We start from the raw sequence: 13,387 nt of genomic DNA, 5'->3' as shown, positions 1-13,387 counted from the left end.
GGTTTAAGCCTGTGTGGGAAAACTAAATGAGATCTAATGAAGACTGTTCCCCAAGTTTAATTACTGCAGTCGTTACCACTTTTGGTAGTGAGCATTAAACTGCAGAACTTCAGGTTTGATCTGCTGCGGTAATTACTGTGTTGCTGAAAGAAGCTGCATAGCATTCTGGGAATGTGGAGGAAAGAAAAAGTTACTGAAAAAAAAAAGCTTTTCAAGCTGTTACATGATAGTGTATGCAGTTAAAGTAGGGATGGCACAGGCAAATTGGGTTAGGAGCATGCCTGGGCTCATGTTCCTGCTGGAGGCATCCCTGATTGTATCAGAGGAAGTGAATGAGCTATTCAGGCTGCCATATGTGTGTGGGTGCGTGCACCTAAAAATACATGTCCAGGTTTCACAGAGCTATATTCATATTTGATTTCTATTCTGACAGAATTCTGAGAAACAGCTTCTGTTCATTCTGATGTTAGTAAAACGTGGCCGTAGAAAACAAAACTTTCTCTCCAAAACAGCTGCAGCTGCTGTGCTTTGTCACTGACTTAATACGTTAGAATTTTTTGGCTTTAAATATGTGTATTAGTCACTGGGTTTCCTGCACATTTCCTTTTCATTCAGGGATGGCCAACCAACATCAGTGGGATGTGCAGAGAAACTACAGCTGGTATAGCTCTCAGCCTTAGCAGCATCGAGGCGTAACTCTCAAGCTATGTTCCAAGGAGAAATTTGCTCCTTCCTCCTATGAAAAGAAAGGTTTCCTCTTAGGAGGGCACCTGCTGGAGTGCTGTGTATTCAAGTTTACATCTGGCTCCATTATCTACTGTAACCCTGAAGCTATTCCCTTTTGTTAAACATGCAGTGCACTTGTTTTCTTGTGAGAAAAACATGTGCGTGGATCACATCCATCTTACTGCTGCTGTGTCCCATTTTCCTGGCTACACTCTCATTTAACAAGCAGTTGAAAAAAATAAAAAGCTCCAGCAGGATCTTTTCAAAATAAAAATCTGGTTATCCAGTTACAGAATAACAAATCAATGCTGCCTTTGTGTGATGCCTGCATGACTCTTACTAACACAACAGTCGTAACTGTGGAACGGATTCTTTGGAGATAGAAGGTAATCCAGCCATAAAATTGGGGAGACTTAAGTAATAAACTAAATTGCCAAATACTTCTGACTTTCCTTCAGTGCCTGAGCTTTCAAATGAGTTTGGCTCCAACCTAAGTAATACCTTGTGTTTGGCATGTGATTAATAGCAGGCTCAGTTTAATTGTTTGGGACTTGTTCTAAGAAACATCCCTGCTAGCTGATGTATAATGTTCACAGGCCTCTAAATCCCCACATGACAAACTGATCCTTTTTGTATTCGTGTGTTTAGGAAGCATCATTCTATTGGCACAGGACACAAGTACTAGTTGAGGTTACTCAACGGTTCTGAGAACAGCTTTTCCTTTCCTACATCTTCTATAAGACTTGGAGGCAGATGTGCTCTGAGATCAGAGACGAGAGGAAGATCAAGAAACTGAATAAGAATTGAGGATCAACATTTTAATAATGAGGAAATGTTTTCTTTAAAGCTTTGTTTAAATGGTTGTTACGGTTACAAGCTCTGTAACCAGGATACTCCAGTTACACAAATAGTAATTTAGCCTGCTTTTTAATCTCATTTTCTGCCAAAGAATATATTGAACTACATGGGAGTCTTTCCTTGCCATGGGGCAGCGTTTCCATTCAGTGCAGTCAGCTCTAGTTGGCTGGCTGGGCCACTGAGGAAAAGGGAGCAGGCTACAGACCTTAGCGTAGAGCCGGGGAGGACATGGGAACCAACTGGCTGGTAGCAAAATGCTATGTAAGCTGTAATTCACTGCTGAAGGCCATATGGCAGCCAGGCTGGTTGGAGTACAAATTAACTGCAGAGTAAGGGGCATTTCATGACAAAAGTTTTATGACAGTTTTTCCTGGTGTTTTTGTACGCAGTCCTCACTTAAAAATTGTCAGTGCTTGTAACTTGCTGAATTTAACTTCCTGTAGCTCTGGCTGGAAGTCCCTGTTCTGCTTCTTCACCTCTTCCCTGTCACTCGTGCTGGGGCTGAAGGGATGCTCACAGTCAGGGGAATATGGACCTGGTTACTTCCAGACCCACTAAGCTGGCTGTCCTGGGTTCAGCAGTAGCAGTCATTTTTCTCGTTCTTAGTAGCTGGTGCAGTGCTGTGATTTTGACTTTCAGCCTGGGAATAGCGCTGATAACACCGAGGGTTTTAGTTGTTGCTAAGTAATGTTTACTCTGACCAAGGGCTTTCTGAGTCTCATGGTCTGCCAGGGAGGAGGGGAAGTTCAGAGGAAGCAGAGACAGGACACCTGACCCAAACTGACCAAAGGGGTATTCCATACCACAGCACATCATGCCCAGTATATAAACTGGAGGCAGTTACCCAGAAGGGCCAGATCAGTGCTGGGCTGGGCTGAGTATCGGTCGGTCGGTGGTGAGCAGTTGTATTCTCTTCCCTTGTTATTTCCCTTATTATTACTGGTGGTAGCAGGAGTGGTTTGTGTTATACCTTAGTTACTGGACTGTTCTTATCTCAACCCGTTAGTTACAGTCTTTCGATTCTCATCCCTCTGGGAGTGTGGGGAAGAAGAAGGTCGGGGAGTGATTGAGCAGCTGTGTGGTTCTGAGTTACCGTGCTTAAACCACGACTCTAGCTCTGCACCTCAGTGCTTGGTAAGAGATGCAACGTGGAGAGGCTGAAGCCAGTCCTGGAGAGGGCCACTGTGGGTATGACTGAACTGAATTATTTTGCCTCTGTGTTCTGCCTCCCTCATCTATAATATGCTTGTGACCTGCTTCTGAGGGCTATTTGTCTTAAAGGTTCGCATGGAAAAGGAAGGGGAAAAAGAATGTCACTTAACAGCCCCTGCTGCTGCATGTCAGTGGCATACCTATTGCTCAGGGGAGCATCAAGCATCTTGAGTTTGCTCAAGTTCCTTGCACCACATAGATGTGTCATGAGGGTCCTTGCTTCATTACTCATTTTCTGGAGAATGCCGGGGACATACTGTTACCATTGTGATGTGACTGCTTAGTGCGAGGCATTATGCCTATGGAGGTGGTGCAGCTACACAGCAGGTGCAGCAAGATCACCCAGCCATCTTTCTGCTCTTGGGGAAGATTCTGATAGAAGGAGCTTTCAGGAGCTACCTATCTGTGACACGAATAAATGAGAAAAGAGTAGCTTCAAGGGAGCAGGGAAGCCAAGCCGGGATTTTTTTAGCTGTCCTCTGTTTCCTGAAGACCATGGAAATGGTGGTGTGCCTGTTTATGCCCTAAGAAGATTTGTACTAGTGCTTCAGATAGATAATTGCTGGACATCAGAAATTCAGAGTATAGGTACTGCTGAGAACAAGTGCTGTATAAATTAGTCTAGTGTTTGGCAGATCTCTCATTAGCAAGGACTTCTTAATAAGAATTGTGATTTTCTTATTAATGAGGAATTACCCTCCGAATCCTTTTCATGGGAAGAAAATCAGAAATCTGACTTAGTAAGGTGAGGACATTTGGCTGAAGGCATGAAAGAGGTGATGGGAGAATGAAGATCTCACTTCCCCTCTACACAGTACACACAGTACACAGTATGCTAGAGATTGGAAGGGACCTCAAAAGATCATCTAGTCCAATCCCCCTGCCGGAGCAGGAACACCTAGATAATGTTACACAGGAATGTGTCCAGGCGGGTTTTGAATGTCTCCAGGGAAGGAGACTCCACAACCTCCCTGGGCAGCCTGTTCCAGTGTTCTGTCACCCTCACTGAGAAGAAGTTTCTCTCAAGTTTAAGTGGAACCTCTTGTGTTCCAGTTTGTACCCATTACCCCTTGTCCTATCATTGTTTGCCACTGAGTAGAGCCTGGCTCCTTCCTCGTGACACTCCCCCTTTATATACACTAATAAGGTCACCCCTCAGTCTCCTCTTCTCCAAACTATAGAGGCCCAGCTCCCTCAGTCTTTCCTCATAAGGGAGATGCTCCACTCCCTTAATCATCTTCGTTGCCCTGCGCTGGACTCTCTCCAGCAGCTCCCTGTCCTTCTTGAACTGAGGGGCCCAGAACTGGACACAATATTCCAGATGCAGTCTCACCAGGGCAGAGTAGAGGGGAAGGAGGACCTCTCTTCACCTACTAACCACCCCCCTTCTAGAGAGCGTAGAGCAGAGCATGGTAGAAGAGAGGAGTATCCTGACACAACAGACTGGAGAAAAGGCAGAATTAGCATTTTGGTGAAGATGGGGAGACCTTCAATCAAGGTGTTCTATGGCTAGTTTGGTTTACCTGCAACACAAAATACGGCTTAGGGGAAACTTCAAGTACAAAAGACTTCCTTTGGTGTCTCTTGCTATGACTGTCACCACAGTGGTTAGGAGTTAATATGAGTAGTACTGGGTACAGCCCAATGCAAGAACACCTTGAGAACAGAGTCTGAGGGTTGCACTGAGCTTTTGCTGAGGATTGTGTCTGAGCACTGACCCTCTCCTTGGTGGGGATGGCGGTGTTGTCATGGCCTTGCTGGAGGTTTGTTATTTTTGTGCATTTTGGCATGGTCTGTGTCTGACCTTCTCTGATGAAAATGTGCTGGCAGGAGAGGAGCATGGGAGGGCCCAGCACTGCTCTGCTCCTGCACTGAGAGCACGGCTGCTCTGTTTTTGCCACTTCACTGCCACCTCTGTGCAAACACAGAGCAGCTGAAAACCCTAAAGCAGCTGGACTTCTCAGGCCATATTATTACTGAATCCTCTCTCCCGCCTTGTGCTCAGCTGCTGATTAGTGGAAACGTAGTTTTGTGAGCCCAGCCAGAGAGAGATGGACAGATTTTGAAGTGGGTGTGTATAATCTGCGAACCCGCATTTAATTCTGACTGTTGTGGCAGAGGTCAGGGCACAATAAATGTGCATGTAAGATCTTGCACTGGTTTAACTGCATCAATTTGAAAATGGATAGGCATGAACAAGACCCAAACCCATCTGTATTGCACTTTTGAAAACCTGCAGTGTGGTAGTGAGGACCCCAAAATAAGCCTGACTTTCCTCCATAGTACTGTCACTCCCTCTGACTGCCACAGGCACATACTGCACCAGCACAGGGGAAGATATTTCAGACAGGTTCAGAGCTGCACCAGGGGAGGTTTGGACTGGACGTTAGGACGGATTTATTCACTGAGATGGTGGTCACACAGAAGAATGGGCTTCCCAGGGAGGTGGTCGATGCCCCAAAACTGTCAGTGTTTAAGAGACATTTGTCCAATGCCCTTCACAACATGATTTAAACTTTCATAGAATCATAGAATCGCAGAATCAACTTGGTTGGAAAAGACCTTTAAGATCACCAAGTCTAACAATTCCCCCAGCACTGCCAAGGCCACCACTAAACCATGTCACTGAGGGCCTCATCTACATGGGTTTTGAACACTTCCAGGGATGGTGATTCCAGCAGTTCCCTGGGCAGCCTGTTCCAGTGCCTGACCAACCTTTTGGTAATTATTTTTTTCCTTATATCCCATCTAAACTTCCCTTGGCACAGCTTGATGTTGTTTCCTCTTGTCCTATCACTTGTTACCTGGAAGAAGACACCAGCCATCTCCTTGCTCCAACCTCCCTGTAGAAGTTGCTGTTGGTCAGCCCTGAAGTGGTCAGGCAGTTGCACTAGATGATTGTTGTAGGTCCCTTTTAACTGAAGCTGTCTAGTTCTGCTCCATTTCATTCCATTCTATTCTACTCTGGCTTTTCAGTGTAGGCTGGTATGACAAGACATCTTTGCAAGACTGACTTAAGCTTCTCAGCCTTTAAGGATTAGAAAAGACTTCTGCTTATTTTGTTTTCTCTGGTTGAATGCAACACACGAGTGCTTTAATCAAGTTCTCATGGTGCTGCATTTTTCTTCTTATTGATCCTTATAACATTTTGCCTGGCAAGTAGGAGCAGTATATACAGAAAGTTCACACAGCTGTGTAAACGTTATTATCATCAAGTACTGCTCTGCTGAAGAGTTGGACAGATTTGCCAAAGCATCAGGAGAACAACTTTATTAAGCATAGGAACCTGAGCTTATAGGTGGTATGCTCAAGTAGCTGATGCTGTGTCACACATCCAGTTGGAGCTGCACCTGCAGGGGGAGTGAGGATTTCCAGAGGATCTGGATAAACCCACCTGTTTGCCAACAGTTGCTCCTCCACTCAGCTGGCACAGCTGCCTACATAGTCATCCTCTGAGCAAAGACATGTCAAAATGACCTGGTTTGCTTGAGCATTTTCCCAACTAAATCTAAAGCTTCCTGATGTATTTTCACCAGGCTGGTTTAGGAAATGAGTACATGAGCTGGTACACTGGCAAAATCAGTGAAGGGTTAAGCTGTGGTGGAGTTCATGGTGAGGTACTGGAAAGACTAGGGGATAAATGGGAAGTGGTGGCTGCTTCACTTGGATCCTAGCAGCTCAAGCAGGCAGGGAACTCACTGCTACAGTTAAGCATGTACTGGGCTCTATTGTCCTGAAATAGGTGTGTCCCAGTGTCATTGCAACAGAAGAAGAGCTGAGTTTATTCAGCCTAGGGGAGGGAATGAGCTATTCATCCCAGCTGGGGGGAATGAACTGATGTCTTTAACTAATGATGGGAGGCTATGGAGAAGACAGTGATACACAGTGGCAAGGTGAGAGGCCAAGGACATTGGCTGCATGAAGGAAGCTTAGATAGAACAAAAAAAATTCACTGTGAAGGTAATCAGGCATGGGAACAAGTACCCAGAGATGTGTAATCTCTACCTTTGGAAATAGTCAAAAGTGACAGGACCTGAGCAACATGATGTAACTTCGAAATGGGCCCTGCCCCCCTTAGGAAGGCAAGGTGGCCTCTAGAGGTCCCCACCAACATAAAACATTCTATGATTATAATTTTTATGGCATTTTAAATTAGATGAAAGCTGTTAATCTCACTGAGATGTAAATGTTGCTTGCACTCAAAATAACTCACAACTATGCTCACTACCCAAATTTTACATGTGGAAAGATGAGGCAGAAAGATCATTCATTCGTCCGGGATGCAGCAAGGATCCCAGCTCCTCTTCCTGGGGGAGAAGGCCAGCAAGCAGAGCAGCTTTGTTACAGGGTGTTCCTGCAGCTGTGGTGTTACAAAGCTTACACCATCAAAATGCCTTACTACAGCTCTGTAAGTCTGTGTACTTCACAGCTATAACAGAACATGCCACATCATATGACATCTTACATTAATATATAATTAAAATATTAGTATGGTATACGTTAATTCACTGGTAGCTGTGGAGAACACTTCCAGCAAGAATCCTTACTAGTATATGTGTAACAGAGACATAGAAACAGATAATAACAAACATAATAAACTGAAGATGCAGAAAGCCTGGGTGGGTTAATGGCAGCCACTGTTCTGCACACACAAAGTAAACGTGATCTTTTATCAAAGGAGAAGTCCGATCTCCTTTCTGGGGAGCTGGCAGAATATAGGAGGCTGTTGTGTACCAAGTCGGTAAATTGCAGTTATATTAATCTATATGTTGTGGGTGTACTTAATGGTGCAGATAATGATAGATGGAGAGGAAGGAGTTGACAGAGGCAGATGCAGAGGGCTGCTGCTGAGTGAGATATCTCTCATGATGGCAGATCCATCTCTTCCTTACTCTATGTCAAGCTGCTATTTCTGTTGTCAAGACTTTTCTTAACAAACTTTCTAACTATACAGAAAGTTGGACAGCAGTCTAACACCAGTCAAAAGTGTGGTGTCAAACACCAGTTTGACACCAGTCAAAAGTGTGGTTTTGTGTAATGGTCAGGCAGTCTAGCAATAGTCTAGAAACACAAATGTAAAACTAAAACTGTCTCCAAGTGATGTAATTCAGATGCGACCCTAAATTTCAGGAGGTAACCCTGCATTAGCAGCCCACAGAAAAAGCCTGCTTCTAATAAAAATGACATGGACTACAGTCTTTTTTCCTTTCTTTGAAACAAATGCCTCATTTTCTTCACATTACATTCAGCTTCTAGTGTAACAGAAAGATGAGTCTTTTGTGTTCTGTGATGTTGTGGTCTATAGATATTGATTTAATAACATTTTGTAGTACAATCAGCAAAGAAAGAAACAGTACATTGACACTGCTGAGGCAATTTGCCAGTTAGGATCTACCAGAATTACCAGGAGCAGAAAAACGATCCTTGAAATCTGAACAATAACCTTGCTGCTGGCGCATGACCTGTTCTCATGTGTGAGAACCCAGGGTGTTCACATGGAAGCATGAGAGTGTTCATTCTCTTTGTGAACAGAAGATGTAATGCGCAGTTCCAAACACTCGAGCCGGTCATTATTGTTTTGTGTTTGGTACTGTGCCTTCCCTGTCTTTTGTGCAGAGGGTCAGACTGAGGTTTAAAATACAACTTCTCAAATTGTTTTCAGTCCAGGAGGCTTCTTCTAAAACAGTCAATGGAAAGGCTATCAATAACTCTGCTCTGAGAATAGCATATGCTCCAGAGTTAACACCCAAATGTGTGGATTCCTGTACAAGCAAAGGACAGGTGAAGTTCAACTGCCAGTTACTGTGACCAGAATTCAGGTTATAGTTTCATGAGATACTGTCACAAAAAAATCCCCAACTGGATCACTGCAGTGATCTGAGTTAAAGTTAGCTCTTTCTGGTGGTGATGGTGGGGTATTTTTAACTGAGTCATTTGAGCAACCCAGTTCAAGTGCAGCCGTGCAGGAGCACGCTGGCGAGGGCAGTGGGTGCAGTTTACGGGTGGGAGCAATGCCTTGAACAGGGGAAGAAGCTGTCAGTCATGTTACTGCTAGAGCCGGCATGTTATTTCTGATTCTGTGAAAACTGGTGGAATGAGCTGGGAAGGGGTAGCTGAGTAACATGGGGACTAGCACAGCTTGACTGGGGATACCTGGGACTTGCTGCAGGTGTTTTTCTGTGTACGATTGCTGTGGCACTAGAGGTGTTCAGCTTGGCACTTTGTTTTTCTGAGTTAGAAACTGAGCTAGCTGGCAGTCTGTAGGCTGAAGCTTTCTGGTGTGAGCTGTAGGGCACCGGGACCTAAGCTGGGAAAACAGAAATTCCAGAAAACTGATTGTCGTGTTTTAAACCCAGTCAGGTAACTCGTTCGCTCACTTCCCCCCTTTCTTGCCCTCCCCCTGCTCCCGGAGGGACGGAGAGGAGAATCGAAAAGAATGCAACTCCCATGGGTTGAGATAAGAACAGTTTAGTAACTAAGGTATAACACAAATCACTACTGCTACCACCAATGATAATAATGATAAAGGAAATAACAGGGGAAGAAAATACAACACCTCACCACCAGCTGACCGATAACTCGCCCCCCAAGCCCGACCAAGCTCCGACCGATACCTCCTCCAACCCTGCAGTCTCCCAGCCCTTCTGGCTAACTCCCAGTTACATCCTGGGCATGACGTGCTGTGGTATGGAATACCTCTTTGGTCAGTTTGGGTCAGGTGTCCTGTCTCTGCTTCCTCCCAGCTTCCCCTCCTCCCTGGCAGAGCATGAGGCTCACAAAGTCCTTGGCCAAACCAAAACATCGCTATCAGCTCTGTTCCCGAGCTGAAAGTCAAAACACAGCACTGCACCAGCTACCAAGGAGGAGAAACATGACTGCTACTGCTGAACCCAGGACACTGATGAACCTCAACAAATGCTGATTTAAAAAAAGCCATTGCTTTTGTTGTTGTTTTTAGTAATATCCTTCAAAGGGGACTGAGCCTCACAATGACCAAGTTAATGTTGGCACCTGGCAAATCATGGAATGATAAAACTAGGAGGGACCTTGACGAGCTCCTTATCTGAGTGGGGTTGGCATGGTCTGTGTGCCCAAGTTACACAAGCCAGCTCTTCTAGCCCTGTGTGCATAGCTCGCCACAATGAGCTGGCATGTGGTGAAGGGACCTCAGAGATTTCTCCAGTCCCCTGGAGCCTAGACCATAACCCTTACTTAAAGAGGTCCGCAGTGTCTTATAGCACACCTTTTCCTTCTGGGATGCAAAGGCAGATCCTGCCACAGCCTGCCATTCAGGGTAGCTTTTTTTTTGGCCTAGAAAACTGCCCAGCAAAGTGAAAGTGATGTTGATGTACAGTGAGTCACCTACACCGATTTTTGCAAAACAGCTGACAATAAAATACCTTGACTCTGTGTGTATATTGGTGTTTTGCACACTGGGTAATAACGCCAGCTGTGGGACAGCAGTGTGAAATAAGAGGGATCTTCCAGAGGGGCGAACTGGCCTGAGTGTTACTGATGCGTGGTCGGTATGGACGCTCAAAAGCCTTTGACTCCTCTCAGCTTCCATACTGAGAGGAGCACTAACACCCCAATTCTGTAGTAAGCCAGTTTTGGAAGCCCCACCAGCAAAAATATAGGTTTTGTTTTCTTTTGCAAGATAAGTTTTCTGCCAGGTGTCCTGGGTTCAGCAGTAGCAGTCATTTTTCTCATTCTTAGTAGCTGGTGCAGTGCTGTGGTTTTGACTTTCAGCCTGGGAACAACGCTGATAACACCGAGGGTTTTAGTTGTTTCTCAGTAATGTTTACTCTGACCAAGGACTTTGTGAGCCTCATGCTCTGCCGGGGAGGAGGGGAAGTTGGGAGGAAGCAGGGACAGGACACCTGACCCAAACTGACCAAAGGGGTATTCCATACCACAGCATGTCATGCCCAGTATATAAACTGGGGGCAGTTACCCAAAAGGCCCAGATCAGTGCTGGGCTGGGCTGAGTATTGGTTGGCGGGTAGTGAGCAGTTGTATTCTCTTCCCTTGTTATTTCCCTTATTATTATTGGTGGTAGCAGGAGTGGTTTGTGTTATAGCTTAGTTACTGGACTGTTCTTATCTCAGCCTGTGGGAATGACATTCTTTCGATTCTCCTCCCCATTCCTCTGGGAGCAGGGGGAGGAACAAGTGGGGGAGTGATCGAGCAGCTGTGTGTGGTTCTGAGTTCCCGGCTGGGATTAAACCATGACACCAGGTTAAACCCCAAACCAGCCCGCATCTGGGTCAAGGGGTGACAGCACCCAAATGGGAGAGGAGGCTGTGATACCCAGCAGAAATGGGGGAACGAGGACTCCTTCTTAAAGAAATAACAAAATACCCATCTCCTCACAATAGTCTTGCATCTGGTCCTGTATACTGGCTATGGCTATGGCAATAGGGAGATCACACTTCAGGTAGCACTGTGATTAACTAGTAAGTGAGCAGGATTTTTGTACACCTTAGCTGATCTAGTAGCTTGCTGCTGCCAGAAGGACTATTGGCACTTTATCCATCAGTGCAATGACATGCCAGAAAACAACCCTTTTTTTCTTATCTGGATTACTTTTCTGTTGGGCTGGTGAGTTAGATCAGCTCATCAGGGAGCCTGATAAGCTGACGCAGAGGAGGGTCTGCAGAGCTGTAAGCTGGTGAGAGAAGCAGGACATCCCCCGCTATGAAGACAGGGAGCTGTTGCAGCAGCAGGTGTTGTGAGCCCTGACCCAGATCCACTGTGAAATGAAATCTGAATCTAATCATACTTTGTTCTATTTTTACCAAGAGCTACCCAGCAAGCAGAATAGGTTTAGACCTGTCATTGGGTGGGAGAAGTGTGAGAAAGACTGAAGAGCTGCAGGAAGTGGGTGAAGAAATCATAGAATCACAGAATGGTTTGGGTTGGAAAGGACCTTAAAGCTCATCCAGTTCCACCCCCCTGCCATGAGCAGGGACACCTTCCACTAGACCAGTTTGCTCAAAGCCCCACCCAGCCTGGCTTTGAACACTTCAAGGGACGGGGCAGCCACAGCTTCTCTGGGCCACCTGTGCCAGGGCCTCACCACCCTCACAGGAAGAATTTCTTCCTAATGTCTAATGTAAATCTACCCTCTTTCATCTTAAAGCTATTCCCCCTTGTCCTGTCACTACATGTCCTTGTAAAAAGTCCCTCTCTCCCAGCTTTCTTGTAGGCTCCTTACGGGTACTGGAAGGCTGTTATCAGGTCTTCCTTGAGCCCCCTCTTCTCCAGGCTGAACAACCCCAATCCTCTCAGAAAGAACTCTTTTGATAGGAGAGATGGTGCTCTGCCTTTCATCCTTCCTGAGCAGAGGACGTGAGCTGGAGCACTGCAGCACTGGTTTGGAGGGGCTGCAAAGCAGAGGCTGTGGCCACTTGTGGTCAGTAAAGACTGGTTTTTTTGGTACTTTTTCTAAAAGTAGCTTCATTAAATGAAGGGTGTCGGCCAAATTCTATTTGTGTAAATCCATTTTGTCTCTCTCAGGGCCCCTGAAGTATTTTATTTACTTCATGTTCACTTCACAGAAAGAGAGGACTTGCTGATGGTGTGGTAATTCAGCCCCTTGGATGGATTCTCATTGGACAATCAATGTGTGGAGCTCAGCTGGCTTCCGATTTACTCCCGCAAAGAGCTGGAGCTGTATTTTCTGCTGATGGCAGTGCCAGAACTATCAGGGCAAGATACAAAAAAAAAAAAAAAAAAATCTAATAGGGAATAAACTAGTAATTTAATAGGTTTCTTTCTATTACCAGATCAGTTTGTGGTAGGATTTTATACCTAGTGAAAGTCTCTGCCCTAACTCTCTGTATTTCTGCAGCATATTGCTGTTGTAGTACAACCTAGAGCAGGTGGCCCTCAGCCTGAAATGAAGACATAAATAATTCCTTAATATTAGTGCTTGAAAAGCATTTTGGGATCCTATGAAGGCACTCTCTGTGGTGTATTTTGGTAATTAGTGTATAAAATGATTCATGAAAAGAAGAGGGCTTTTTTAACATCCTTCCCTCCCCCCTGTTTTTCTCCCCCCCCCCCCCCCCCCCCCCGAGAAAAGGAATATTCTACTAATACAGAACTTATTTGCTTGATCAGTGAACGTGAGGTATTTTCTTCCTCTCTTCTTTTTCTTACAGCTCATGGCCACGGTGCAACATTTTAGCACAACTTCAGAATCATTTTGCTAAGGCTGCCTTTCTCTCAGGCTGGATCGCAAGTATTTCATCTGTACATCAAAGCTGAAGCCTACTAACTTTGTCAGAGACAGACCTGCACTCAAGCCTCTCCCTTTTCTTAAGTGTAAAAATATTTTTCATGGGATAAACAGAGATAGCAATTTCAAATCAGAAATGCATGAAGAAATAATAATAATAATATCCAAATACAAGGAAAGGTAAAGCCTTTCACAGTCTTCCAGTCAGGACTACAAGCAGCTGTGACAGAGTGAGGATGATGTGGTTATTGCCTCCTTACGGGACATCTGCTCCTTACAGGACACAGAGCACATGCCTATTAGGCAACATGAACAGGTGTATGTGCATGCCTTCCTAGCATCATCAGA

General features: G+C 45.2%; 1 long non-coding RNA gene across 1 annotated transcript; it reads right to left on the bottom strand.

Moving 5' to 3' along the window:
• Positions 1-588: 588 nt before the first annotated feature.
• LOC130598137 (uncharacterized) lies at positions 589-3,026 on the bottom strand. The gene is made up of 2 exons (XR_008971947.1): positions 2,937-3,026; positions 589-736 (listed from the first exon to the last, which is right to left on the bottom strand). It is a non-coding gene; the product is annotated as an uncharacterized LOC130598137 (long non-coding RNA).
• Positions 3,027-13,387: the final 10,361 nt, after the last annotated feature.

This window comes from Pezoporus wallicus, unplaced genomic scaffold (assembly GCF_028554395.1).
Source record: "Pezoporus wallicus isolate ANWC-B61680 ecotype Strahan unplaced genomic scaffold, APGP_CSIRO_Pwel_v1 contig_3817, whole genome shotgun sequence".
NCBI classification, from domain to species: Eukaryota; Metazoa; Chordata; class Aves; order Psittaciformes; family Psittacidae; genus Pezoporus; species Pezoporus wallicus.
The sequence above is the reverse complement of the archived record's forward strand: the minus strand, read 5'-3'. Positions and strand labels throughout refer to the sequence as shown.